The following is a 6,030-nucleotide window of genomic DNA, read 5'->3' as shown; positions in this document are numbered from 1 at the left end:
TAGAAAAAATTAGGGCACTGAAGCGACTCTGGAAGTCATGAAAGCAAGCCTCTTTTCCTGTTCTCCCATTAATCGAAAATGCCGGGGGGGGGAGCAGAAGTAACAGCGCGGGAGCTGCGGAGCATACAGGGCATCTCGTTTTGTTTTGTTTTGCTCCCAATCGGAAATGCCCCGCAAATGGCAGCTGTCGAATGGAAACTCGAAGTGAGGGGTGATGGGCAGCGCTCCTGGAAAGGCCCGGATTCCTCGTTGCGCTTGCGCAGTGCATAAAACGTGCCTCTGCTCCTGTTTTTTCATGTTTTCTCCTGGGAAGTTTTTGACCTGTGACCTTTGCCGTGATTGTAATTAATTGCTGCAACGGGGCTTCATTAGAATCCGGGGGCTCAGCCTCACTTCCAAAGCCAGCTTCTCTAGGCCAGGCTTCATCCCTGGAGAAATCATCCCCAAATTCAGGAAGGATAGGAATGCAACTTTATTTAATTACAATTAAATTAAATAATTTCTTTAATACAGTTTAATGTGTATTCTTTCACACACACACACACACACGTGTCATTTATGACTCCTTTCCCATAATAGAATCTCGAAGTGATTTCACATTAAAACATTAATAAAATTTGCACAGCTTCATATATAAAATCAATCAGAAACATTAAAACCATTTAAAAACACTCATTTGTATTTTTAGAGGTTCATATGTAATATAGATACAGACTGGAATAAATTCCCTGCTTTTGTTGCCATCCTTCTGAAAATGAATCTAAAAAGAGCTGCAAAATCAAAACAAGCACTAAACTAATTAAGCAATACTAGATAAAACGGAATGAAATGACACAATCTATTCCCAGAGCATCCTACAATAATTTTCTTGCAAATACCTTGATCTCCAAGTGGCTCAAAAAGCTGAGATTAAAAGCCAAATTAGACGTAGGGTTGGATCTGAGCATATATAGGGCAAACCTGTAAAAGTCCGAAGATAGCCTCACTGAATTTAGTGGGAGCCCAAGGCAATGTACACACAACAGCCTTGTGAGGTACGATAAGCTGTGGTAATTACCTGCCTCAAGGTCAGCCTGTGAACATCATGGCTGAGAGGGGTTTCCATGCAGCTGTTCTGACAGCTTAACAACCAGTGAGAGCCAGTGTGGTATAGTGGTTAAGAGCAGTGGACTCATAATCTGGAGAACTGGGTTCGATTCCCTGCTCCTTCACATGCAGCTGCTGGGTGACCTTGGGCTAGTCACACCTCTCTGAAGTCTCAGCTCCACTCACCTCACAGAGTGTTTGTTGTGGGAGAGGAAGGGAAAGGAGAATGTTAGCCGCTTTGAGACTCCTTTGGGTAGTGATAAAGCGGGATATCAAATCCAAAATCCAATCCAAACTCATAACACCTACACTGGCTCTCTACTCAGCTGTCAAAAAATAAAGAATAGCCAAGGAATGAAAACACCTTGCTATAACACATATCAAGAAAGAGCCTTGGCATTTCATTTCAATGTAAAAAAAGACAGAAGCCTGATGTCCATTTTCCAAACTCCTCACTGCAGTATCTCATCCCCGTGCAGGTTTACTTGGCAGTAAGTCCCACTGTATTCAAAGGGCCTTATTCCCAGGTAAATAACCATAGAACTGCAGGCTGAAATAATTCCCTGGTTCTATTTTCCCCATAATCCATTGATCTCTATTTGGCCACCAGGTGGTGCATTTAATTCAAAGGCTGGTGCGGGAAAGGTGTTACTTCAGTTATTCCAGTGTGTTATTTCAGCCCTCTGGGAGCTGATTCAGACTGGTCCAAAGTCACCTAGTGAGTTTCATGGCAGAGTGAAGATTTGAACCCTGGTCTCCCGGGTCCTAGTCTGACACTATAACCACCATGCTGCACTGACTCTGTTGGAACAGGGCTTAAAATGGAAGGTGGATGCAGCCACTAGGCAGTAACTCCTCAGTGGCAGCATAAAGAGGAATTATTGTGGGATGGTACTCGGACACTCATATTTCCAGGATGGATAACTTATTCATTGCTTCCCTTCTAACAACATTTGTAAAGCTTGGTCATTTGTGTCTGATGGAGCACAGCTGCATGGCTCAGCTGGGATCCAGATGTTCCTGAATATCTTTACATCTGCTGTTTTCAGATTGGTCTTCCTTTGCCTGGCAAGAGAATATAAATGAAAACAATCTTCTCATCCTGCTTCTCACTCTCACACTCTTTCATCCATTCCCTCCCAAAGTGGTGATTTTAAAATATAAATATATGGGCAGGATTCATTGAGGAAATTAAAGAGCACGAAAATAAAGAAATCTCTGACTCCTTCCAGATGGGTGTCTCCTAGAGCTACCCAATAATTGCTCTTTTGTTGTAAGCTGTGAGTAGATTTGCAAGTGACTTTCCACACTATTGGGAGGTGGGCGGGTTATTTTTTGGTTTTTAAAAGAAATTATGGTTCTTCTGATCCTGCAGCACATATGGGGCTTGTTGGCCATTTTTAGAGCAAGAAAATGTGTTGAAACTGTAGAAAAGCCCAAGTTGTGCTCGCAGTGGCACAGAATCCTTTGAAAACAGACTTCCATTGCAGCAGCATTCCCTTGTATGCCTATGTGACTACCTCAGCAGCTGGGGTGCAACCAGCCTTGAATTAGTGAAACCAGACTGACTCCTTGGAATTGGTGGGTTCTTTGGGACCCACCAATTTCCAAAGATTATTGCAACCTTACTTACATAGGAAGCTGCTTTAGACTGAGTCAGACCATTTGCAGGTTATGGTGGAGCCCAGGTAGACTCAACCGTCTACAACCTTTCAAGCATTCAAAATGTTTTCAATGTATTTTTCCAACAAGACTCACAACAGCCCTGGTAGCAAGTACCGACCCACGTTGCCAATGATGGACTGAGAGTGAGAGCGATAGTATGTGTATTTACTGAGGCCACCAAAATATTTGAAACAGGATCTTTCCATTTCTGGCCTTGCCCTCTACATTGCAGATGGCCACCCAATAATTGCTCTCTGTTGCTGCAGCTATTATTCACAGTGCTTGGTGGGTAGAAGGGCATCTCCCTTTGGCCAGTAGCCAAGTGGTCTTCCACCTGCTTGAGACATGAGGCAGGTGGCTCCAGAACCCAGGGCCTTGCTACCGTCTCCTTTTCTTAGTTTTTGCCAGTAGTGTAGTGATGAAAGAGTATCTTGATTGTCAAGCGAGTTAGGGAGAGCAGATTATAAGATTTAAAGAGCTGGGCATGCAGCACGAACTCTTAGCCATGGAGTCATTTATTTAGGGAAGCTACAGAAGAGACTGGAGGGCAGCAACGTAGAGAACTGGAGGCTGGTAGATGCCTAAGGGTATGAAATCCACTGCAGAACAATTTCAACATTCACAGTCTCTCTTGCTCAATAGCAAAGCATGGTTTACACTAGCAATGGGGAACATGTGGTCCTCCAGATGTTGCTAGACTCTAACTCCCATCATCCCTGACCATTAGGCACATTTGTTGGGGCTGATGAGAGTTGGAGTCTAACAAAGTCTTAGAGGCCACCCTAATTTATGGAGTTATGACAGAGTTATTCAAATTTGGGTGTCCAGGTGTTGGACACCCAATTATCCCATTATCCAGCTTAGCCAATGGGCAGCGATGATGGAAGTTGTTAGTCCAACAGCTCCTGGGCATCCAAGGTGGAAGAAGGCTGGTTTAGAATAGAGCTTTGGGACCCTCATGCAGCCTTTGAGTGGCTGAGAATCAAACTGGCTGCCTTTTAATAATCAAGATTCTATTCTGGGAAAAGCCAGTTTTGTAATCTGAATAATTTGTACAAAGCCTATTAGCTTTCAGACACAATCGTTTGTGGGTTCCATTTTCTTTTATAGAATTACAGAAACATAGCTTTGCAGGGTTTGGGAGGGGCCCTGAGGATCATCTAGTGAAGTCCAACTCCCTGCAATCTCAGCGCACGGCCCCCACCCGTTTTGAAGACATACTTATTTGAAGGAAGCTCATTCTTAAATAATAGGTTATCCTTTTTGGAAGATGCAGAGTGACCTCTAGTGGCTGAAAACAATATAAATGCTATTCCCCTCAAAAAACAAAATTGAAGGTGTACAAACAACCAGAACTAAGAGAGGACGCGATATCTTGATGCCCTGAAAGAGTCGATACAGCTCCATATTTCTTTCCCCCACTCTTCCTGATGAAATCTAGTGCCTTTCCACCAACCCTGGTGCCTTACAGACATGTTTGGACTAAAATTCTCATCATTCCTGACTATTGGCGTTGCTAGTTGGGATTGATGGGAGTTGGGCAGCGCCAAAATCTCAAGGTCGGCAGATTGGGAAAAGCTGATTTTGTGTCACATATGATATAATTGTGCTGCTCCTCCCCCCCCATTCCCTCCCACCACGCAATACTGCAGATTGGAGTACCAGAAGATAGGCTTGCTCCTTCTTGTATGTGACAGGCCTTCAAGTACAGTGGTACCTCTGGTTATGAACTAAATTCATTCTGGAGGTCCGTTCTTAACCTGAAACCGTTCTTAACCTGAGGTACCACTTTAGCTAATGGGGCCTCCTGCTGCCGCTGTGCCACTGCCACACGATTTCTGTTCTCATCCTGAGGCAAAGTTCTTAACCCGAGGTACTACTTCCGGGTTAGTGGAGTCTGTAACCCGAAGTGTTTGTAACCCGAGGTACCACTGTATTTGAAGATGGCTATCATATCACCTCCCAGTCTTTTCTTTTCCATGCTAAACATACTCAGCTCCCTCAACTGTTCCTCATAAGTCTTGCTTTCCAGACCCTTAATCATTTTGGTCACCCTCCTCTGTACACACTTCAGCTCATACTGAATGATAGTGCCCTGAACTGGACACAGAACTTCTGGTGAGATTTCCCCAAGATAGAGTACTATTATTTCCTTTGATCTGGACACTATACTTCTGTTGAAGCCTAGAATTGCATTAGCTTTCTTTGCTGTTGCATCACACTGTTGATTCCCATTAAGCTTGAGGTCTACTAAGACCCCTAGATCATTTTCTAACTTATGATAGATGTATCAAAAAAGTTGTGTCAGTAATGAGTTCTTTTACTTCATTTTTTTTCAACCAACATGCTACCCATCCCTTCCACTTGGTTTACTTTATTTTCTTTTAAATGGGTAGGATGTAACCATTCCAAAGGATAGGGAGTGCTTTGCCACCAGCTGTTAACACTAAAAAGAGGTGTTTTGATGCTCCAAATTTGGGAAATAAATTCTTTTTGGTTCCCTCCATTTATTTATTTTTATTTACAGTGTCATTTCAAACATATTTTCAAGGGGGAAAGCAGCCTGCACAAATCCAGTGCAACTGAAGTTCATTCTAATACAGCCGTAAAGTTTCACGATGTACATTAAATCATGAGGAGCAGGAAGAGCTAAACCGGCAGCAAAGCTCTGAAACTGTCAGGCTCCCTTACCAGAGCTGTTCCCCCAAGGGAGCCATTTATGTAACAAACGTTTAAAATCCAGTTGTAAATGATGGCAAGACAAGGAAAGTGCTTTGCTCAGTTTACAAGGGGATTTTTCTTTCATTTTTATTCTTCTTCTTTTTTTAAAAGTACACTTTGTTGACAAATGCTCTTTTCCCTATGCTTAAGGGAGAGATTAAATTTTCTTGGTAGTTAGCTAGGGCCTCTCAAAGACAGTTCTGCTGTAATAATGGAACATGGAATTATTTTGGCAATTTCAGTGGATGCCATCTGCCCTGAGTTGCAACCGTGGCAAGAGGGTCCCCTGATGGATGGGGTGAGGACTTAGCAAAGGGCTGCTGTAGAGCATCTGCATTGCATGCAGAATGTCCCAGGTTCAATCCCTGGCTATTCTAAGGCTGGGTAGACTAACGATGGGGGTATTAAGGGGAACGGCCAAGTATTTTGATATCCCTCTGATTTGCTCTTCGGTGAGTCTAATGTGCCAGTTTTTCATCCTGCCAAAAGATGGTGCTGTTTCATAGAGCTGGGAGAAGAACCTAGCCTAGGAGGAACATAGGAAACCGCCTTGTACCG

This window comes from Podarcis vaucheri, assembly GCF_965113315.1.
Source record: "Podarcis vaucheri genome assembly, chromosome: 7".
NCBI classification, from domain to species: domain Eukaryota; kingdom Metazoa; phylum Chordata; class Lepidosauria; order Squamata; family Lacertidae; genus Podarcis; species Podarcis vaucheri.
Note: the sequence above shows the minus strand (reverse complement) of the source record.